The sequence below is a fragment of the Rhinolophus hipposideros genome, assembly GCF_964194185.1.
Source record: "Rhinolophus hipposideros genome assembly, chromosome: 3".
Taxonomy (NCBI): Eukaryota; Metazoa; Chordata; class Mammalia; order Chiroptera; family Rhinolophidae; genus Rhinolophus; species Rhinolophus hipposideros.
Genome location: NC_138049.1, coordinates 108,225,525 through 108,250,872, shown reverse-complemented (window position 1 = coordinate 108,250,872; position 25,348 = coordinate 108,225,525). Strand labels below are relative to the sequence as shown.

At 40.1% G+C, this 25,348-nt stretch overlaps 1 pseudogene across 1 annotated transcript; it reads left to right on the top strand.

Annotated features, from left to right (window-relative positions):
- Positions 1-2,013: 2,013 nt before the first annotated feature.
- On the top strand, positions 2,014-3,336 carry LOC308492307 (E3 ubiquitin-protein ligase makorin-1-like; annotated as a pseudogene). The gene has a single exon. The product of its transcript is annotated as an E3 ubiquitin-protein ligase makorin-1-like (transcript).
- Positions 3,337-25,348: the final 22,012 nt, after the last annotated feature.

Below are 25,348 nucleotides of genomic sequence, written 5' to 3'. Positions count from 1 at the left end.
CATTGAAGAATTCTATACCATCACCAAGTCATGGAATATGAAGACACACATCAAACTCAGGAAATACCCGTTTCTATGAAATTAAGCCCTTTACTGAGAAACATCACAACTATCTACAGCAATAGCACACTGGTTTTGACTTTTAACTTTCAGTTTGGATGTAGAAAGCTAGAAACAGCACTGCTACCATCCAAACAAGAAAAAGCCAAAAAGTCTAAAAAAAATCATAATCTTCCTTCAACCTATCAGAAAGCTATCCAAGAAAGGAAATAAAACTACAAAAAAGAAAGCTATCCAAGAAATAAATAAAAAAAGGAAAGAAAAAGAAACTATCCAAGTAGCCTGAAATCCAAAAAAAGACAGGAACCCCCAGAGACATGATGTGAGCACAGACTCATGAGAGGCAGAGCAGTAGACGGGCTCCCATACAAGTGGATAAGAAGCATACAACAAAAATTATTTATGAACTGCTAAAGGACGACATGAAAATAGAAACTCCTGGGAGGCACATGACAAAGATACTTCACACCCACTTACAGGCCTTTCTCCACAGACCTCCACGGGGTGCTCAGGAGAAACATGGGGGCAAGCAGAAGACTAGAGAAGACCTCTCCTGTGATACAGGACTGAAAGAGAGGAGATGCCACCATAGTGGAAGAGGCAGAAAGTCCAGCTTAGACATTTCTCACCTCTGGAGAGAAATGTCTTCCTTATAAATTCTAACATTTAAGAAAGAAATAATATCAAATCTACAGAATCTCTTCCATAAAACATATTAACAGAAAGCAATATTTCCAAATTAATTATCTTGATACAAAATCAGACAAAAACATTACAAGAAAACTACCAATAAACATCCTTCATGAAAAGAGATGTAACATGAATGGATCTTGAGATTATTATGCTAAGTAAAATTAATCAGATAGAAAAAGTCAAGAACTATATGACTTCACGCATATATGGGATATAAAACTGAAAGCAACAAAGGAACAAGACAAACAAAGAAACAAAAACTCATAGACAGACAATAGTTTAGTGGTTACCAGAGTGTAAGGGGGGGTGAGGGTGGAAGATGAGGGTAAGGGGGATCAAATATATGGTGATGGAAGAACTGACTCTGGGTGGTGAACACACAATGCAATATGTAGATGATGTAATACAGAATTGTACACTTGAAACCTATGTAGTTTTGTTGACCATTGTCACCCCAACAAATTTTAATTTAAAGAAAAAGAATAGCATGCAAAAATTCTCAACAAAACCCTACCTAGTAAGGCCCAGCAATTACAAAAACTATAATACATCACGACCAAGTGGGGTTTATCCTCCAAAAGCAGAACTCGTTCAACATTCAAAAATCAATCACTACAACTCATAATTAAGACTATAAAAGAAAAAAAAAGATCATATCAACTGATACATAAAAAAAGCATTTGACGAAATTCGACATTCAGTCATGATAAAAACTCTCACCAAATTAGAAACAGAGAACTTCCTAAATCTGACAAAGGCTTCTATGAAAAGTCTACATCTTATATCACGCTTAATAGTAAAAATCTAAAGCTTCTTCCCAATAGCAGGAATAATGCAAGGATGTCTGCTCTCATTACTCCTATTCAGCTCTGTCATGAAGAACTAGCCAGCGCAAAAAAGGCAAGAAAAAAGAAACAAAAGGCATCTGGATTGGAAAGGAAGAAATAAGACTTGCCTCTATTTGCAGAGAGCATGATCCTACATAGGAAATCTCAAAGAATTTACAAAAAAAGCTACTGCAACTAATAAGTGAATTCATCAAGTTTGCAGGACTGAAGTCCTAACAAAACTCAGCTGCGGAGACTCGACGCGGGGCTGAGGCGAGCCGCCGGGCGCTTCCGTCTCCTTCCTCTCGCCGCGCGGCCTTCTCCTCCCCGCAGCCGAACCGGAACTAGTGATCGGAAGTTCCGGTGCCACTGCTGTGTGAGATAAACAGTAACGGCAGAGGCTGCAGCTCCCGGAACAACAGCCACACCATCGGGAGCAGGAGCGGTGGCGGCAGCGGCAGAGGCGCCGGCTGGACTAAACAGGTCACCTGCAGGTATTTCATGCATGGCGTTTGTAAGGAAGGAGATAACTGTTGCTACTCGCATGACCTCTCTGACAGTCCATACGTCGTAGTGTGCAAGTATTTCCAGCGAGGCTACTGTATTTACGGAGACTGATGCAGGTATGAGCACAGCAAGCCATTGAAACAGGAAGAAACAACTAGTATAGATCTAACTGCAAAGGCGTCCCTTGCTGCTTCCTCAAGTCTCTCATCAACAGTTGTTCCGATTGTGGAAATGAATACGGGCGAGGCCCAGTCAACAAATTCAAACTTTGCAACTGTAGGAGCAGGTTCAGAAGACTGGATGAATGCCATTGAGTTTGTTCCTGGCCAGCCCTACTGTGGCCGGACTGCCCTTTCCTGCACTGACGCACCCCTGCAGGGTTCAGTGACCAAGGAAGACTCCAAGAAGGAGCAAAGCACAGTGGAAACAAAGCAGCAGCTTTGCCGTATGTCGCAGTGGGAGAGTGCCGATTCGGGGAGAACTGTGTGTATCTCCACGAAGACTCCTGTGACATGTGTGGGCTGCAGGTCCTCCACCCAGTGGACGCAGCCCAGAGATCACAGCACATAAAATCTTGCATTGAGGCCCATGAGAAGGACGTGGAGCTGTCGTTTGCTGTTCAGCGCAGCCAGGACATGGTGTGTGGCATCTGCATGGAGGTCGTCTACGAGAAAGCCAACCCCAGCGAGCGCCGCTTTGGCATCCTGTCCAACTGCAGCCACACCTACTGTCTCAAGCGTATTCGCAAGTGGAGGAGTGCTAAGCAATTTGAGAGCAAGATCATAAAGTCCTTCCCCAAATGCCAGATCATATCTAACTTTGTCATTCCAAGTGAGTACTGGGTGGAAGAGAAAGAAGAGAAGCAGAAACTCATTCAGAAATACCAGGAGGCCATGAGCAACAAGGCATGCAGGTATTTTGATGAAGGACGTGGGAGCTGCCCATTTGAGGGAACTGTTTTTACAAGCATGCCTACCCCAATGGCCATAGAAAGGAGCCACAGAGACAGAAAGTGGGAACATCAAGCAGATACCGGGCCCAACGAAGGAACCACTTCTGGGAGCTCACTGAGGAAAGAGAGAACAGCAACCCCTTTGACAACAATGAAGAAGAGGTGGTCACCTTTGAGCTGGACGAGATATGGCTTATGCTTTTGGCTGCAGGTGGGGACAACGAGCTGACAGACTCTGAAGACGAGTGGGACTTGTTTCATGATGAGCTGGAAGATTTTTATGACTTGGATCTATAGCAGTGTTGCGTGGTGTGGGAACTGCTCTGCTGAGCCTCAGACAGGAGCTGTGCCCTGTGGTGGGGTGGCAGTGTCCGTGTTTCCTAGGCAGGCCTGTCAACTCCAGGTACTGCTGGAATAACTTTTACCCAGGGCCCGTCTGCTCAATAATCCCTCACCTTTCCCCACAGACCGAGTTGTTTTCTGTTTAAAAAAGTTAAAAAATAAATCTTAAAGTTAGTTTTTTTGTAACATGAACTTAACTGTCAGACAGTTAGTGTAGGTTTGTTGCGTCATCTGTTTTCAACCAAGTTCACACAGTTCTAGGATAGTGTTCATGGATTTTTCACACTCATTTTGAGGACCTCAGACTCACAAGTAACAGCACTGGCCCTGTTTTGAAGTCCAAGGAGAGGTGTGATGGGTGAAGGATCTGAACTGTGGCAAGTAGCCTCTGCTACAGAAACTTGAGGTTTCTGGTGAAATCTGCACATCTGTGTTTTTATCTCTGTTCCCTACCCCGTAATCTCCACCCCGTGCTCTGGTTCTGTGGTTTTGGTCTCATTTAATTGCACACTAGTAATACTAGGGGGTAACCAGATGCGAATGTGCTGAGATTTTTACTGTGTTTAGTGTGATAGGAAGGAATATTGTGAAAGAACACACATAAAACAATGGCATAAAAGAAATGCCGAGTTGGAAGTTGACATACGGCTGATAGACGTGGCTTGTGTGAGTGTGAGTCTGTGATAAGCTCACTTCTGCATCGATGTGGCGTTCTTAGCCTTAGTGGAAAAGCTTGGTTTAGTCGTTTCAGCCTAGTGTGGCAAATAGATCATACAGGACAAAGCAGTGTGTCGGTAGCTGTTGTTAGAGCAGTGCTAGAGCTGTCTGTCTGTATAGATAGAGAAATGAGCTTAGCCATAGAGGTTAAAACTATCTGGTTATCCCATCTATTAACACAAACTGGGTCTTGAACACACAATTGTATTTAATGTTTAATGAGCTAGCCTTCCCAGTCCAGGCATTTGCTGATAAACCTTCATCCTTTGAGGGGTTTTATTGTTGGGTTTTTGTGTTTGTTTTTGTGGGTATTTGCATCATTCCATCCCTGAGCTTTGCAGTTAGACAGATGTGATTCAAAACTATGTTCTAAGGTGTTTCTTGTAGTGGGGTCTTTGGTTTGCAGTAATAAGTCACACTTTCCCACTGAAGTGCGGGAGGAGTGATAATCCACGAGACAAGTTGTTAGATGGATTCCTTGACCGGAAATTTTTAGCTCTGCGTTTTGTTGCTCTGTTTCTTGAAAATAATTTGGAGATGCTCCTGAGTTGTCCATCTACTGGTTTGATTCCTTGGATCCCACCCAGTCTTTCACTTTAAGAGAAAACAATTGTTACAGAGGTCTCTGTATTTTGCAGCTGCCCTTTTGTAAGAAGCACTTTTCCCAAATAAAACAATTTAAAAAAAAAAACCTCAGCTGCATTTCTATATTGTAACAATAAACAGAAAACATTTTTAAAGTACTATTTGTAATTGCACCCAAAACATGACACACTTATGAATACATCTGACAAAATATGTGCAGGATCTGTAGACTAAAAACTAAAAAAATGATGAAAAAAACTAAAGAAAGCCTAAAAAAACGACATGATATACTATATTCATAGTTTGGGAGGCTTAATATTGTTAAACTATCAATTCTCTCCAAGTTGATCTATAGATTTCTCAACAGGATTTTCAGATAAATCAAAAAACTGACTCAGAAATTTATATGGAAAGGCAATAAAATTAGGAGAGCCAAAACAATTTTGGAAAAGAAAAAAAAGTTAGAAAATTCACACGGCCTTATTTCAAAATTTACTATAAAGCTACAATAAACCAGACCATGTGCTACTAACAAAAGAACTGACACAAAGATCAATGAAAGAGAACAGAGATTCCAAAAATAACCCAAGCATATGAAGTCAAACGAATGAGAAAGTATGTCTTTTGAACACATGGTACTGGAACAATTGCACATATGCAAATATGCAAAAATAATAATAACCTCAACAATAAGTACCCCCTCATTACCTCATACCTTTAAAAGTAACTCAGGTTGCCTTACAGACCTAAACATAAAACTAAAACTTCTAGAAGAAAACAGAGGAGAAAATCTTTATGACCCAGGATTTCTTAGATACTATACCAAAAGCATTATCCATAAAAGAAAAAATGATAAAATGGATTTCATCAAAATTACCACATTTCCCCGAAAATAAGACTGGGTCTTATACTAATTTTTGCTCCAAAAGACACAGTAGGGCTTATTTCCAGGGGATGTCTTATTTTTTCATGTACAAAAATCTACATTTATTCAAATAGAGTCCTGTCATCTTCTTCTGGAACATTGTCATAATTCTCCAAACCCCGAATTTCGGCTCGAATTTCTTGCAACTCCATTTCCTGTAGAACCACTGGCCCCCCAATCTCTCATGTCCAGCAATAGAGCTCTCCTTAAATGAGCACTTCTTGTCCATGTAGCCTGCTCGTAGTGCATTGGCAACACAGCTGTCAGTGATTTTATCCCATGAATTCTTCACCCAAGTCACGACCTATTGTAGGGTAGGCTTCACAATGTTTCCACACTGGTTTCTCTCCATTCTACTTTCAGTGTAGTCATTGATTTCCGTGCGCAAATGGTCCTTGAATGGCTAGTTTATTGCAAATATCAAGAGTCTGGAGACAGGCAGTCATTCCTGCAGGAATCATTTGATCTATTCTTCTCTCTGCAAGGAAGTTCTTCATGTCTTTAATGCGGTGAGTGCTGGCTGAATCCCAGCCTAGCAGACCTCTTTGGCCATCTCGCAAAAAAAGTGGCAGCATTAAATCAACCCACTTCTATATACCTGCTTGTGTGCACCAGGCTTTTTCGGTTTCAAGAACATAAATGTAGATTGTACATAAGAACATAATTTCAAGAACATAAATGTGGAGGGAATGTAGATTGATGAGGCACCCCTCTGATCAATTGTCGTTTCATATCGTTGGCCCATAAACACTGCAGTTTTATAAACACTGCAGCAATCATGTTGGAGAGCTGGTATTTAGAAAAGTTGATGCCATCCACAAAGGGCTTGAATGAAAGTGCACGTTTAATAACTTCAGTATCTTCCAGCTTGAACAGTGTTGTCGATCTTAGAGACAGTTCATATCACTGAAGGAAGCCATCCAGCCAGTGTTGGGATGCTTTGAATTCTTCTGGGGATATTTCTAACTGTGGTGCCATTGCCTTTGCTCTCCTGTCAGCAATCCATTCGCAGGTGATGTTTTCCACCTCAGGAAATAATGGTTGCCGATCTGATCCACACTTGTGCTTCTCAGCATTTCCCTGGTCCACCTGTTGACTGAGGTTATCATTCTGCTCGCCATTTTCGGACCATTCGGAGATCCAACTTCTTCTCTTTGCAGAAAGCCATAAGATTCTTGCCCCAGGAGTCCTCCACGATTCCTTTCTTACACTCGACGGAATAGCTTCTTCTTTTTGCACTTATCTGTCTGGTGGTCAAAATATTATTCCCTTTAAATCTACCATTAAATCAAGTGTTAACTGAACATTTACGAGACAGGAGTGGCAACAAAAATGATGACAGTTAAGAATAATGGTCCACACAAAAGTGACGAAAAATTGCAGGCACCAAAATTCAGAAAATGTTTATTTCACACGAGTGCATTAAGTACGTCCATTACAACACACAATGTACTGAATTATAAAGCTTCATATTAGACACAACCACGTCTGTTCATTATCAAGTGTACACGTTATTCATGCGTTGTGTCTGAACTCCAACTGGTCATTCGGCAGTAAGTCTCGAGTTCATCTGTTTCCATAGGCGTTTACCTCTCGTCCAAATGCGCCCGCTTAGGTATTTACAAACACTTAATTATAATTTATATTATCATTTAAGTATTAATGTCAAAAATATTATTTATATTTAATTATATACTAACATTTTAATTCAATACGTCCATCGTGTATTGCAATGAACGTACTAAATGAGTCCTTCTGGCTGACGATCTTACCTGGGGCTTATTTTTGGGGTAGGGCTTATATTACAAGCATCCTGAAAAATCATGCTAGGGCTTATTTTCCAGTTAGGTCTTATTTTCGGGGGAATATGATAAAATCTTCTGCTCTTCATAAGATACTATCAAAAGAATGAAAGGATAAGTCATAGCCTGGGAGAAAATATTTGCAAAACTTGTATCTGACAAAGGACTCATACCAGAACACTCTCAAAACTGAATAAATAAGAAAACAACCCTATAAAAAAAAGTCAAAGGTTTTGAACTGACACCATCAAAGAAGATATATGAATGGCAAATAAGCACACTACACACCAATAAAATAGTGAAACAAAACAAAATAATGACAAAAGCAAAAAAGAACTGACAATACCAAGGATTGGCAAAGATGCAAAATGAAAACACGCACAGTCATGCACAGTTTTGACTAGGAGGAATACAAAATATTTGTAATGGTTTAGCAGTTTCCCACAAAGCTAAGTACACACTTATCCAGTAACCCAGCAATCCCACTCCTAGGCATTTCCCCAAGAGAGCTAAAAACTTATATTCATCTCGATACAGGAGGAAAGAAAATAGAAAAAAAAAATAAAAAATAAAAACTTACTTTCACCCCAAAACCTGTTACGTCAATGCTAATGACAGCTTTATTCATAACAGCCCCAAACTGGAAACCCAAGTGTCCTTCAACGGGTAAATGGACAGATACTATGGCCAATCCCAACAGTGGAGCTACATCAGTAGTGAAATGAATGTGCTACTTGTGCTTGCACAGCATGGATGAACCTCACATGCGTTATGCTAAGCAGGCACTGCCTGGGCATCTCAAAAAATGTTTTTCCCATATGTGAATGGCAAAATGGAAAATAAGCAGAACATGGAAACAAGATTATTCTGTGAAACACAGTCGATCAGTTTTAATGAGTAACCCACCTTTATCAGTTAGTACGTAAGTTCAGTGGCTATAACTGAGACTCCAAATAACAGGCTTATATAAGCTGGACGTCTAGTTTTCTGACATAATGCCCTGCTCTAGGTAGTCCTGGACTGGGTTGCTGTCACCAACACAGACTCCTTCAGTGTTCTGCTGTGGAATCCTAAGGCAATGGTTCCCAATCTCTGCTACACACTGGAATCACTTGGAGACTTTTAAAAACACTGATGTCTGGCTACCAGCACATTCTTATTTGGTTGGCCCATGGTATAACCTGGGCACTGGGGTTTGTAAAAGCTCCCTCGGTAATTCCAATGTGCAGCAAAGTTTGGGGATTATTGTCCTAAGCAAATGTTTGCATCCCCCTGGACAAGATGGCTTACCACACGACTATTCCAAACGTGGAAAGAGGAAGGGAGCATGAGCCAGAAGCTGCACCCACCACTTCGGCTCACACCTCACTGGCCAATCACCAGACCACACCTTGCATGAGATGCTGAACGGGTAATTTTTATTTCAGTCAGCCATGTGCTCAGCTAAAAATACTTTCACTAGATAAGAAGAGGAGGACAGATATTGGAAGATAGCCAGCAATCTGTCCCCCCATCCCTCCCTTTTCTTTTCCCCTAAACATAAGCAGGCCAATCTGGCCAAAATGCCAGTTCTTGGACTTGAAGGCTTCTCTGACTTTGTCAGATATCTTCCATCCATGTCCACGGAGCAGAGATTATAATAGATCATCCTCAGAGGGCAGGATCCAAGTTTGATGAAGTACATATCAGAATGTCTACCCCAGAAAATTTCTGGTTTTCACCTGAGTGATATGTTCCAGGAGAGAACTCTTCTACAGGCCAAAAGAAGGCAACAACATCAAAACTCCACAGGCACCATCCAGTTGACTAAATACAGTGAAACATTAGCAGCACAACAGTATAGAAAAACTTCAGAGGCACCGTCCTCTAAAGTCCATCAAATATGTCACCTTGGGCCTGAAACCATCTTGTTAAACTACTTGCTGAGGGCTCTTCTTTCTAGGTTTGTTTGCATTCGAACCTGGTTCTCCAGAAGAAATGCAGACACAACTGAATTGCAATTTTATCATCATGTATCTTGGATGCTGCAATTAGTCTAAATGAAATGAAATATACATAAACATGAAGTGACGGGTATCTTAGAAAGCAGTATCAAACTATTTATATGTAACTCAATTTTCACATTATAAACTTAGCATTAACTAAACCATTCCTTTACAAAAAATCACCTTATGACACTCTAGTATTATATAATGTTTACAGATGAAAAATACTGAAGTTCAGAAAAATTAAGTAATTTCTTTAAAGCCACATACTACCAAATGGTAGGACTTCTAGATTTGAACTTCTAATGGTCTGACTTCAAATCACTCATACTTTTCATTACACCATGGAGCAGCCATATATCACTGTATACCTCTATTGCTCTGCAGGTTTTTATGTCTAGGTTATTTCTGCTCCCGTTCCACTTCCACCCTCCCACTTACCCTGCTTCTCTCCCACCAGACAGCATCCTTGCCTGTGTGCCAGTCTCCAACCCCATGCCCACACTGCAAAATGAAGGGAAGATAGGCAGGGCAGAGGGGGCCTGCTGGTCTACCATCTTTCAATGCCCCTCTGTACAGCCTGGGCCCATTCAGGTGCCTCAGTCACAGCCACACAAGCTTCTGCTACTGTCAACACACCCCTGGTTTCTCTGGACTTCTCATCTGTAATTTTTGGATAGTCTACTTCAGGCATTCCTTCATTTCACATTGAGAATCCATTTCCTCTCTGGTCTCTTCCCTCTGCTAGCCATTTGGGTACCCATTACTAATGGATAATTTCTGGTTCATCATCTCACTCCCTGGCCAAGATGACCAGAAGCTCCCTATTATCAACCCACATTGAAAACTCTCCAGTGTCACTAGAGGAAACCATGCAATATTTTCTTCAACACCATTAAGCAGTACTGAGTTTGCCTGATGTCTACATTAAAGGGCAGGTTGTAAAACGGTAAAACCTGTACTGGTTTTTGAGGCGACCAGCTGTTTGTTAATAACAGTTACGTGCTGCAAAAGGAAAGATGGAAAAAAATCTTTTAGGACCTTTCCTATAAACCTGCTTCTTTAAGTAAAGCATATACAGGAAAGTGTAGAAATCATAATCAATGTTCACAACGCAAAATCAAACACGTCTGTGCTACCACTGCCCAGATTCACAGATCAAGAAATAGTGCATAAGGGTTATAACCAAGATGGCGCAGTAGGTAAATGCTGTGTTTACCTTCTCTCATAATCACATCAAAATTACAACTAATCTACAAAACAACCATCATCGAGAATCGCCTAAAATCAAGCTGAACTGAAGCCTTTCAACTAAGGACGTGCAGAAGCCACCTCCAGTCTGATAGGAAGGGCGGAGACGCGGAACGGGCTGGTCCCATACTCGCGTGTGACCATTAAAGATCAGGGGGGCTATTTCGGCTATGGGGGTCCCCCCACCAATCCCCATCTGCCCTGGCGATTGGAGACACAGTCCCGCCCAATGTTCGGACATACCCAGGCCACTTTCAGTGGCTTTTTCATGCAGACCACCTACCTTGGCTCAAGTTGCAGACTTTCCTAGGGTCTCTCAAAGGTTCCTGGAACCCAGACAAGCACCATCTGGCTTGAGCATGTCCTATACCTCTGGTTGAACAGCCCTAAGCTGGCACTAGTGGCAGCCTGCCTTGGTTCATGGCTTGGCCTCTCAAGGAGCTTCCAAGCACAGCCCGAGGAGCAACAATCTGCAGATTTCTTTCTGGCTCCCACTGGGTGGCCCCAGGTGGTGCACAGGGTGTGGCTGAACTTGACCTACAGCAGATCCCCTCCAAGGTGGTCCTGGGGCTGGTGCCCCCAGTGGCCAGCTTCAAAATGACCTGGAATATCACCCAGCCACCTCCAAGTATGATACACCGAAGGGGCAAATTAGGCAGGCACCAGAGTCTTGCTGAGGCAGATCCTGCTCTGTAGGGTCAGCCCGTGCACAACAACTCTTCCACTGTAGTCAAGGCCAGTCCTCACAACCAGTGAGCCCAAGGGTCAGTCCCTCACATTGATGTGCAGTTATCAACCAAGACTCAACTACAAGAGGAGGGCACACACAACCCACACAAGGGACACACCTGGAGTGCATGGCTCAGGTGACCAGAAAGACTGCACCACTGAACCCACAGCACACCTACTACATAAGGCCACTCTACTAAGACCAGAAGACATAGCAGCGCTACCTAATACATAGAAACAAACACAGAGAGGCAGCCAAAATGGGGAGACAAAGAAATATGTCCCAAATAAAAGAACAGAACAAAGCTCCAGAAAAAAACCTAAGCAAAATGGAGATAAGCAATCTAGCAGATGCAGAGTTCCAAACAGTGGCTATAAGAATGCTCAATGATCTCAGGGAGAACTTCAACAGAGGGCTAGGAAGCATAAAAATGGAGATGAAAAACCATAAAAAAGAACCAGTCAGAAATAAAGGATACAGTAACAGAAATGAAGAATATATTACAGAGAATCAACAGTAGATTAGATGAAGCAGAGGATCCAACCAGCAATGTAGAAGATAAGGTAGCAGAAAACACCCAACCAGAACAGCAAAAAGAAAAAAGAATCCAAAAAATTGAGGAGAGTTTAAGGGGCCTCCAGGACAATATCAAGCACACAAACATTCACATTATAGGTGTACCAGAAGGAGAAGAGAGAGAGCAAGGAATTGAAAACCTATTTAAAGAAATAATGATGGAAAACTTCCCTAACCTGGTGAAGGAAATGGACATTACAAGCCCAGGAAGCACACAGAGTCCCAAACAAGATAAACCCAAACAGGCCCACACCAAGACACATCATAATTTAAAATGTCAAAGGTTCTGGACCAGATGGCTTTACAGGTGAATTTTTCAAATGTTCAAAAAAGAATTATCACCTATTCTCCTCAAGCTCTTCCAAAAAATCCAGAAGGAAGGAAGACTCCCAAACACTTTTTACGAAGCCACTATCACCCTGATCCCAAAAGCAGACAAAGACACCACAAAGAAAGAAAACTACAGGCCGATATCTCTAATGAACATAGATGCAAAAATTCTCAACAAATTATTAGCAAACAGAATTCAGCAATACATTAAAAAGATCATACACCATGATCAAGTGGGATTCATCCCTGGTATGCAGGGGTGGTTCAACATCCGCAAATCAATTAATGTGATACACCACATTAACAAAATGAAAAATAAAAATCACATGATCATATCAATAGATGCAGAAAAAGCATTTGATAAAATACAGCAACCTTTTATGATAAAAACCCTTAAGAAAGTGGGAATAGAGGGATCATATCTTAACATAATAAAGGCCATATATGACAAACCCACAGCTAACATCATACTCAATGGGGAAAAGCTAAAACCATTCCCCCTAAGATCAGGAACAAGACAAGGTTGCCCACTTTCTCCACTTCTATTCAACATAGTACTGGAAGTTCTAGCCACAGCAATCAGACAAGAGAAAGAAATAAAAGGCATCCAAATTGGTAAGGAGGAAATAAAATTATCATTATATGCAGATGATATGATTCTATATATAGAGAACCCTAAAGACTCCACCAAGAAACTATTAGAACTGATAGATGAATTTAGTAAAGTAGCAGGATATAAAATTAATATTCGGAAATCAGTTGCATTTGTATATACCAATGATAAAATAGCAGAAGGAGAAATTAAAAAAACAATTCCATTTACAATTGCTCCAAAGACTATAAAATATCTGGGAATAAATCTAACCAAAGATGTAAAGGATCTGTACTCAGAAAATTATACAACACTGAAGAAAGAAATGAAAGAAGACATAAATAGATGGAAACACATTCCATGTTCATGGATAGGAAGAATTAATATAGTTAAAATGTCCATACTGCCTAAGGCAATATACATATTCAATGCAATTCCTATCAAACTACCAACGACGTTTTTCACAGAAATAGAACATATAATCCTAAAATTTATATGGGACCATAAAAGACCCCGGATAGCCTCAGCAATCTTGAGAAATAAGAAGAAAGTGGGAGGTATAACGATACCTGATTTCAAACTATACTATAAGGCTACAGTAATCAAAACAACATGGTACTGGCATAAAAATAGACACATAGACCAATGGAACAGAATAGAGAGTCCAGACGTAAATCCATGCCTATATGCCCATCTAATCTACGACAATGGAAGCAAGAATGTACGATGGGGTAAAGACAGTCTGTTCAATAAGTGGTGTTGGGAAACCTGGACAGACACATGCAAGAAAATGAAGCTGGACCACCTCCTTACACCATATACAAAAACAAATTCAAAATGGCTTAAAGACTTAAATGTAAGATCTGAAACCATAAAATATCTAGAAGAAAATATAGGAAGAAACTTCATGGACATTACCCGGAGTAAGATTTTCACTGATATATCCCCTCGCGCGAGCGAAGTAAGAGAAAAAATAAACATGTGGGATTACATCAAACTAAAAAGTTTTTTCACAGCAAAGGAAACCATCAATAAAACAAAAAGGGATCCTACTGTATGGGAAAAGATATTTGCCAATGATATATCTGATAAGGGATTAATATCACAAATCTATAAAAAACTTACTCAACTCAACTCCAAAAAAACAAACAACCCAATTAAAAAATGGGCAGAGGACTTGGGGAGACATTTCTCTAAAAAGGACATACAGAAGGCAAGAAGACATATGAAGAAATGCTCAACCTCACTAACCATCAGAGAAATGCAAATAAAAACCACAATGAGATACCACCTCACTCCAGTCAAAATGGCTATTATCAATAAATCAACAAACAACAAATGCTGGCGCGGATGTGGAGAAAAGGGAACGCTAGTGCACTGTTGGTGGGACTGCAGATTAGTGCAGCCACTATGGAAAACAGTATGGAGGTATCTCAGGAATCTGAAAATGGAACTACCCTATGATCCAGTAATTCCACTCCTAGGCATCTACCCGGAGAAATCCAAAACTCCAATTCAAAAATCTGTATGCACTCCTATGTTTATTGCAGCACTTTACACAATAGCCAAGATATGGAAACAACCGAAATGCCCATCGGTAGATGACTGGATTAAGAAGCTGTGGTACATTTATACAATGGAGTATTAAGCAGCCATAAAGAAGAAAGAAATCTTATCATTTGCAGCAACATGGATGGATCTAGAGAACATTATGTTAACTGAAATAAGTCAGAAAGAGAAAGACAAGTACCATATGATCTCACTTATATATGGAATCTAAAGAAAAGACTATGCGAATGAACTAATCAGAGACAGTTTTGGGGACGCGGAGAAAAAACCGAGAGTGGTTAGATGGGTGTGTGGGAGGGGGTTGGGGATAAGGGGAAAGGTGAAGGGATTTGGAGGCAGCTGGTGACCACAAGATGGCCTCGGGGTTTTTTTTTTGTTTGTTTGTTTTTGTTTTTGTTTTTTTTGTTTTTCTTTTTTGTTTTGTTTTTGAAAATTAATTTGGGGAAGGTATTCTATAATGTTGTGGAGATTTTGTTGGGTATCCGATGGGCATGCGTCCTGTTTGGGAGACCACCTCAGGGATGCTGTGGATACCTGATCATGGCATTGGACACCAGAGGCTGGACATTAATGAATGCCAACTATAATTTTATATATATAATGTGATGGTTCGGTGTGGGGTCGGAGGGATGGTGGATGGGGGGAGGGGGGTTCACAGTGTGAGGGATATGGATGATGAACGTCTAAGTATTACCTTGTTTTGTACACCTGAAACTAATAAATAAATAAATTTATGAAAAAAATAAAAAATAAAAAAATAAAATGTCCATACTGCCTAAGGCAATATACATATTCAACGCAATTCCTATCAAACTACCAACGACGTTTTTCACAGAAATAGAACATATAATCCTAAAATTTATATGGGACCATAAAAGACCCCGGATAGCCTCAGCAATCTTGAGAAATAAGAACAAAGTGGGAGGTATAACGATACCTGATTTCAAACTATACTACAAGGCTACAGTAATCAAAACAACATGGTACTGGCATAAAAATAGATACATAGATCAATGGAACAGAATAGAGAGTCCAGACGTAAATCCATGCCTATATGCCCATCTAATCTACGACAATGGAAGCAAGAATGTACGATGGGGTAAAGATAGTCTGTTCAATAAGTGGTGTTGGGAAACCTGGACGGACACATGCAAGAAAATGAAGCTGGACCACCTCCTTACACCATATACAAAAACAAATTCAAAATGGCTTAAAGACTTAAATGTAAGATCTGAAACCATAAAATATCTAGAAGAAAATATAGGAAGAAACTTCATGGACATTACCCGGAGTAAGATTTTCACTGATATATCCCCTCGCGCGAGCGAAGTAAGAGAAAAAATAAACATGTGGGATTACATCAAACTAAAAAGTTTTTTCACAGCAAAGGAAACCATCAATAAAACAAAAAGGGATCCTACTGTATGGGAAAAGATATTTGCCAATGATATATCTGATAAGGGATTAATATCACAAATCTATAAAAAACTTACTCAACTCAACTCCAAAAAAACAAACAACCCAATTAAAAAATGGGCAGAGGACTTGGGGAGACATTTCTCTAAAAAGGACATACAGAAGGCAAGAAGACATATGAAGAAATGCTCAACCTCACTAACCATCAGAGAAATGCAAATAAAAACCACAATGAGATACCACCTCACTCCAGTCAAAATGGCTATTATCAATAAATCAACAAACAACAAATGCTGGCGCGGATGTGGAGAAAAGGGAACGCTAGTGCACTGTTGGTGGGACTGCAGATTAGTGCAGCCACTATGGAAAACAGTATGGAGGTATCTCAGGAATCTGAAAATGGAACTACCCTATGATCCAGTAATTCCACTCCTAGGCATCTACCCGGAGAAATCCAAAACTCCAATTCAAAAATCTGTATGCACTCCTATGTTTATTGCAGCACTTTACACAATAGCCAAGATATGGAAACAACCGAAATGCCCATCGGTAGATGACTGGATTAAGAAGCTGTGGTACATTTATACAATGGAGTATTAAGCAGCCATAAAGAAGAAAGAAATCTTATCATTTGCAGCAACATGGATGGATCTAGAGAACATTATGTTAACTGAAATAAGTCAGAAAGAGAAAGACAAGTACCATATGATCTCACTTATATATGGAATCTAAAGAAAAGACTATGCGAATGAACTAATCAGAGACAGTTTTGGGGACGCGGAGAAAAAACCGAGAGTGGTTAGATGGGTGTGTGGGAGGGGGTTGGGGATAAGGGGAAAGGTGAAGGGATTTGGAGGCAGCTGGTGACCACAAGATGGCCTCGGGGTTTTTTTTTTGTTTGTTTGTTTTTGTTTTTGTTTTTTTTGTTTTTCTTTTTTGTTTTGTTTTTGAAAATTAATTTGGGGAAGGTATTCTATAATGTTGTGGAGATTTTGTTGGGTATCCGATGGGCATGCGTCCTGTTTGGGAGACCACCTCAGGGATGCTGTGGATACCTGATCATGGCATTGGACACCAGAGGCTGGACATTAATGAATGCCAACTATAATTTTATATATATAATGTGATGGTTCGGTGTGGGGTCGGAGGGATGGTGGATGGGGGGAGGGGGGTTCACAGTGTGAGGGATATGGATGATGAACGTCTAAGTATTACCTTGTTTTGTACACCTGAAACTAATAAATAAATAAATTTATGAAAAAAATAAAAAATAAAAAAATAAAATGTCCATACTGCCTAAGGCAATATACATATTCAACGCAATTCCTATCAAACTACCAACGACGTTTTTCACAGAAATAGAACATATAATCCTAAAATTTATATGGGACCATAAAAGACCCCGGATAGCCTCAGCAATCTTGAGAAATAAGAACAAAGTGGGAGGTATAACGATACCTGATTTCAAACTATACTACAAGGCTACAGTAATCAAAACAACATGGTACTGGCATAAAAATAGATACATAGATCAATGGAACAGAATAGAGAGTCCAGACGTAAATCCATGCCTATATGCCCATCTAATCTACGACAATGGAAGCAAGAATGTACGATGGGGTAAAGATAGTCTGTTCAATAAGTGGTGTTGGGAAACCTGGACGGACACATGCAAGAAAATGAAGCTGGACCACCTCCTTACACCATATACAAAAACAAATTCAAAATGGCTTAAAGACTTAAATGTAAGATCTGAAACCATAAAATATCTAGAAGAAAATATAGGAAGAAACTTCATGGACATTACCCGGAGTAAGATTTTCACTGATATATCCCCTCGCGCGAGCGAAGTAAGAGAAAAAATAAACATGTGGGATTACATCAAACTAAAAAGTTTTTTCACAGCAAAGGAAACCATCAATAAAACAAAAAGGGATCCTACTGTATGGGAAAAGATATTTGCCAATGATATATCTGATAAGGGATTAATATCACAAATCTATAAAAAACTTACTCAACTCAACTCCAAAAAAACAAACAACCCAATTAAAAAATGGGCAGAGGACTTGGGGAGACATTTCTCTAAAAAGGACATACAGAAGGCAAGAAGACATATGAAGAAATGCTCAACCTCACTAACCATCAGAGAAATGCAAATAAAAACCACAATGAGATACCACCTCACTCCAGTCAAAATGGCTATTATCAATAAATCAACAAACAACAAATGCTGGCGCGGATGTGGAGAAAAGGGAACGCTAGTGCACTGTTGGTGGGACTGCAGATTAGTGCAGCCACTATGGAAAACAGTATGGAGGTATCTCAGGAATCTGAAAATGGAACTACCCTATGATCCAGTAATTCCACTCCTAGGCATCTACCCGGAGAAATCCAAAACTCCAATTCAAAAATCTGTATGCACTCCTATGTTTATTGCAGCACTTTACACAATAGCCAAGATATGGAAACAACCGAAATGCCCATTGGTAGATGACTGGATTAAGAAGCTGTGGTACATTTATACAATGGAGTATTACGCAGCCATAAAGAAGAAAGAAATCTTATCATTTGCAGCAACATGGATGGATCTAGAGAACATTATGTTAAGTGAAATAAGTCAGAAAGAGAAAGACAAGTACCATATGATCTCACTTATATATGGAATCTAAAGAAAAGACTATGTGAATGAACTAATCAGAGTCAGTTTTGGGGACGCAGAGAAAAAACCGAGAGTGGTTAGATGGGTGTGTGGGAGGGGGTTGGGGATAAGGGGAAAGGTGAAGGGATTTGGAAGCAGCTGGTAACCACAAGATGGCTTCAGGGTTTTTCTTTTGAAAATTAATTTGGGGAAGGTATTCTATAATGTTGTAAAGATTTTGTTGGGTATCCGATGGACATGCGTCCTATTTGGGAGACCACCTCAGGGATACTGTGGATACCTGATCATGGCATTGTACATCAGAAGCTAAACATTAATGAATGCCAACTATAATTTTATATATATAATGTGATGGTTCAGTGTGAGGTCGGAGGGATAGTGGATGGGGGGAGGGGGGTTCACAGTATGAGGGATATAAATGATGAACGTCTAAGTATTACCTTGTTTTGTACACCTGAAACTAATAAATAAATTAATAATAATAAAAAAAAAAAGAATCATGCCACATAAAACAATTCATTAATTTGGCATGGTAGGAATTTTAATACACCTCTCAGTAATTGACAGGTTAGGCTGACACATAACTAGTAAGGGTGTAGAAGACTGAATAACATAACCATGAACCTATGAATGTATGTGCGCTCTTGTTCTCAAAAATTAGAGAAACACATTCTTTCCTAAGACATGTGGACCATTTACAATATTTTACCATATTGTAGGCCATAAAGCAACCCCTAATAAGTTTCAAAAACTGGATCAAATGGATCATGCAATTTGAACACAAGTCAATTAAAAATCAATAAAAATCATTATAAACCCCCCCAAAAAAAAATAAAAAATAAAAAATAAAATAAAATGTCAAAAGTTAAATACAAAGAGAGAATCTTAAAAGCAGCAAGAGAAAAGCAGTTAGTTACCTACAAGGGAGACCCCATAAGACTGTCAGCTGACTTCTCAACAGAAACTTGCAGGCCGGAAGGGAGTGGCAGGAAATATTCCAAGTGATGAAAAGCAATGACATACAAACAACATTGCTCGACCCAGCAAGGCTGTCATTTAGAATTGAAGGACAGATAAGGAGCTTCCCAGATAAGAAAAAGCTGAAGGAGTTCATCACCACCAAACCAGCATTACAAGGAATCTTAGAGGGACTGCTTTAAGATGGGAGGAGGGTTAAGGATGGGTGAAAAGGGAAGGGATTAAGAAGTACAAATTGGTTGTTCCACAGTAGTCTTCGGAATTTGGGGTATAGCATAAGGAATACAGTCAATAATATCGTAATAACTAGGTATGATGTCAGATGGGTACTAGATCTATCAGGGTGATAAATGGGGTTGGGGGCAGAGTGAAAAAGGTGAAGGCATTAAGAAATACAAATTAAGTTAATACAGTATGGGGAATATAATCAACAATGTTTTAAAGATCATATAAGGTACCAGATGGGCACTGGACTTACCAGGGGGGTCACGTCATAGACTGTGTAGATGCCTGACCAATGCGCTACACACCTGAAGCTGAAGTAGAATAATATTGGGCTGGCCCAGTGGCTCAGGTGGTTGGAGTGCCATGCTCCTAATGCCAAGGACGCCGGTTCGATTCCCACAGCTAAGATTGTGAACAATGGCTCTCCCTGAGCTGGGCTGCTGTGAGCAGCCGGAGGTCGACGTGTGCTGCCGTGTGTGGCCAGCAGCCAGCAACCATCATGTGCGGCCATGTGCTGTCATGAGTGGCTGGCAGCCAGAGTGAGCGGCTGGCAGCCAGAGTGAACGGCTGGCAGCCGGTGAGAGCTGCCATGAGCTGCTGTGAGCGGCCGACTGACGACAGGCGACCAACTGCCTCAGCCATGGGGAGCCTTATAGCAGCGTGGGCCAGGGAGCTGTGTCCTACACAACTAGACTGAGAAACAATGACTTGAACTGGAGTGGGGGGGTAGGCGGAAGAAGGGATAAAAAAGAAATAAATTTTAAAAAATAATGAAGTAGAATAATACTGAATGTCAACTATAACTAAACATATAGGTATATATAGTCACAGGATGTAGAGGACAACATAGGGAAGAGAGTCAATGGTATTGAAATAGCTACATAAGATGTCAAAGGGGTAGTAGCTTGGGGGGTGGGTTATCACTTTATGAGGGGTTTAAAACTATTACGTTGCTTTGTACACCTGAAGCTAATAAAAAAGATAAACTGGAAAAAAAAGTAGTGCCTAAACAGGGAATACAGTCAATATATTCTAGTAACTATGTACAGGGTCAGATGGGTAGTAGACTTGGTGGGGTTATCACTTGGTATATAAATGTCTAATCACTAAGTTATTTTGTACACCTGAAACTAATTATAAAAAGAAAAAAGAAAGACTAGTGCCTAAGAAACTTCTAACTTAAACAGGCCAGTCATATTATACTTCCGCTGTGTACGCCACAGGATACTTAGGCTAGAGACTTGGAGGAACTCAAGTCAAATTTCCTTTGGAGAAATTACAAGCAAGCAGTTAGAAGTCTTGCTTACAGAAGGGTCAAAACTGAAAGAAAAGCATACATCTGATTCCAAAGTGCTTTGAACTCACAAAATGCTAGAGCAAACACAAGAGCAGACATATTTCCCAGAATATTTAAGATCAGATCCAAGGTGAATCGTCTACTTAGCAGGACTAGCTTAAGCAGGGAACTGGTGATAGGTAAAGTTTAGTGAGACTGGCCAAATTGTATCTTGGAGTTTACAGAAGTGTTGGGTGGAACTTCTAAAAAGTTTCCGAAAAAATGAGAGGAGGGAAATATACTCATATTCCTCTTCTTCCATCCTGTTGGCTGGTACAGAGATGTGACAGCTAGAACATTAGCACCACCCTGGGCCAGAACAATGAGGCCCACACCCTCGTGGTGTCAAAATGTAGGCTGAAAGGAAACTGGGTCCCAGAAGACTTTGAGGAACTGTCAAACAGACCTTGGAGGGCCTGTCTCCAAGCTTTTTTACATAAGAAATACACTTCTAATTTGTTTAAGCCACCATTATCGTTTATCTATAACATGGTCCACATCTGACTGAGAGTAACTGCCCCCATGTGCCTCCTCTTTCAACCATTTCTGCCTATACACGTTTCTTCACACGGTACCCTTCACATGAAAGCACTCCATCTCCCCCCAATAATCCAGCCAAGTCTAACACTGCCTGTTCTCTGCAAAGTTAACGCCACTGTCTCTTCTTAATATGCACTGCTCCTTTATAACACGTTCCAAGAGCACACAGTAATCCCTGAAGAACAAGAAGAAGGAGTAAAGACTTCCTATCAGCTATCAAGAATGACAATAAAGTTACAGTAATTAAGACAGTGTGGTATTGGCACAAAAACTGATGCAAGTAAATATGGATAAGTGATTGCTGACAATAACGACACTGCAGGAGTCGGGAGGAAAAAGGACAAAGCAAGAGGTATCACACTTCCTGATTTCATGCTATATTATAAAGCTATAGTCCTCAAAACAGCATGGTACTGGCGAAAAACAGACACATAGACCAATGGAACAGAATGGCGAGCCCAGAAATAACCACACATCATCAATCAACTGCTATCTGACAAGGGAGCCAAAAATACTCAAAGGAGAAAAGACAGTCTTCAATAAATAGTGCTGGGAAAACTGGACAGTCTCATGAAAAAGAATGAAACTAGACCTCTATCTTACACCACTAACAAAAATTAACTTGCAATTGATTAAAGACTTAAACGTAAGACTGGAAACCATAAAACTCCCAGAAGATAACATAGCTGAAAAGCTCCTTGACATAGGTGTTGGCAATAATTTTTTGGAAATGACACCTAAGGCACAAGCAACAACAAATAAACAACTGGGACTACATCAAACTAAAAGCTCTGCACAGTAAAAGAAATGACAACTTACAGAATGGGAAAAAATATTTGTAAAACACATATCTGATAAGGGATTAATATCCAAAACATACAAAGAATTCATACAAATCAATAGCAAAAAAACAAATAAACCAATTTAAAAATGGGCAAAGGACCTGAATAGACATTTTTCCAAAGAAGGCATATAAATGGTCATGAAAAGGTGCTCAAAATCACTAATCATCAAAGAAATGTGAATTAAAACCACAATAAAATATCACCTCGTGCTTGTTAGAATGACTATTATCAAAAAAACAAGAAATAACAAGTACTGACAAGGATGTGGAGAAAAGGGAACACTGGTACACTGTTGGTGAGAATGTAAATAGATGCAGGCACTATGGAAAACAGTAAGAAGGTTCATCAAAAAACTAAAAATAGGCCCTTCCACCATGTGAGGATACACTGAGAATCTGCGACCTGAGAGACAGCCCTCGCCTGGCCATGCTGGCACCCTGATCTCAGACTTCCCGCCTCAAGAACTGTAAGCAATAAATATCTGCTTCTTATAAGCCAAAAAAAACCTAAAAATGGAAGTACTATATGATCCAGCAATTCTACTTCTGAGACTATATCCAAAGGAAAATACTATGTCAAACAGATAACTGCACCACCATGTTCATAGCAGCGGTATTTACAATCGCCAAGACATGGAAACAACCTAAGTGTTCACAGATGGACAAATGGATAAAGAACCTGTGGTATATAGTACAATGGAATATTATTCAGCCATAGAAAAGGAAATCCTGCCATTTGCAACAACATGGATGTAACCAGAGGCCATTATGCTAAGGGACATCAAACAGAGAAAGACAAATACTGCAGGACCTCACTTATATGTGAAACCTTTAAAAAAAAACATGCACACACAGACTCATAGAAAAGATATCAGATTTGTGGTTACCAGAGACAGGGGTAGGAGGTGGGGGAAATGGATAAAGGTGGTCTCGGCTACAAATTTCAAATTATACAATAACTAAGTACTGGGGATATAACATACAACAGGAGGACTATAGCTAACACTGTGTATGGTTTATCTGAAAGTTGTTAAGGCAGTAAATCCTAAGAGTTCTCATCACACAAAAAAATAATCTTTCTCTTCTTCTCTATGTATATGAGATGATGGGCGTTAACTAAACTTACTATGACAATCATTTCATAATATATGTAAGTCCAGTTGTTATGCTGTACACCTGGAACTTATACAATGCTGTATGTCAGTGTATCTCAATAAAACCAGATGAAAAAAAAGAACTGCATAAGAAAAAGGCCAAAAACTCAAGAGAAAGATTAAAAAAAAAGGGCAGAAAAGACATTTCAAAAACAGAGAATATCAAATAGTCTATAAACATAGAAAAGGTATGCAATCTTGTGTAATTATGGAAAATAAAAATTTAAAAGCGACACCATGACTCAACGCTCAATAAAAATGGCTAAAATTTCCAAGTCTGAAAATATCAAGTGTTGCTGAGAATCTGAAGCAATGGGGACTCTACACTGAGGGTAGGCTGATGTGAAGTAATAAACCTCTCCGGGAAATGGTGTGGGATTATCTCCCAAAGTCAGACATATGCTTACCCAGTGAATTAGCAATCCCACTCCTAGAATTATTCATAACTGGAAGCATGTACACGGAAAATACATATAGAACTATTCACAGCAGCCAAAAATTGGCAAAGAACCCCCAAGTCCATCAACAATAGCATGAATAAATTTGGCACATCCATAAAATGGAACACTGCAGCAATGAAAACAAATGAACTACAGCTACAAGCAACAATAGGTGGATAAGAAATGAAATGTTAGCATGACATACTGAGGAATTCAGGATGTGCCTCTTTTTACATAAAGATAGATCGGGCAAAACTAAACGAGTATATTGTTTAGGGACACCTTTAGGCGGTGCCAACGCTATGAAGAAAAGCACGGCCATAATTAACCAGAGGTCAGGGCCGCCCCATCAGGAGGGGCGTCCTGAAGGGCTGGCAGTGCTGTTCCTTGAGCTGGGTGGCAGTTACACGGTGATTTTTTATAGAAATATCACTATGCCACATTCTTTAGCTTTATGACTTTTCTGAATATTAATTTCACAATTTAAAAAACTATATATTTACCTACCTACCCACCTATCTAGTTTTAAAGTAATTAGGGAAACAATTATTCTACATTCTCATGGTTTCCTTGAGAAGAGACGTCCCCAAAACGGCCTCTGTCCCCACCCCGGCCTCAAGGACTGACCGAACTGGAGCAGGAGCTGAGCGAGCCTGGCCCGTTCGTTGCTCTTCCCCTCTAACCTTTGGGCAGAGGGATGGTTTCCCATGTGCTCCCAGCTCCCAGCGATACAGAAGCTTAGCTGCAAGTGCGGATGAGCAGTGGGAGTGGGGGAAAGGAGATCTCAAGTGTTGGGTGCCAAGTTCAATTCAAGGGAGGGGAGCAGGATCAACTAGCTACTTCTGAGCTATTCCCTCCAACTGGAGTTTTGTAAAACTAAGAAAGGTGGTATTTTGGTCTCTGACTTCTGTCTCTCTCTCTCCTTTCAAAACTGGCAGGGCAAAAACAGGATGTTATTTACTGTGGCTCTAAAATAACAAGAAAGTACAAACAAATGATTTTTTTTCTAACATAAGGGAAAAGTTTACTCTTCCTTTCCTTACACTATCAACCAGGTTATAGCCTCCTTTATACACTAGAATTCAACTTTTACTTATGAAGCAACAAAATCTGCAATGAGGATCTAGAATCATAAATGATACTATTAAGATTTTTTAAGTTAGTGATTTTACAACCTTAATGAGTTAAAGAATTATGGTATATGGGGGCAGGAAAGGCAAAAGAATAATTCAGATTAATACAAATCCCATGCTCACAGGTATAACACAATGGCATACGTTCTGGAATGAGAGGCCAGGAAATGCACACAAAGA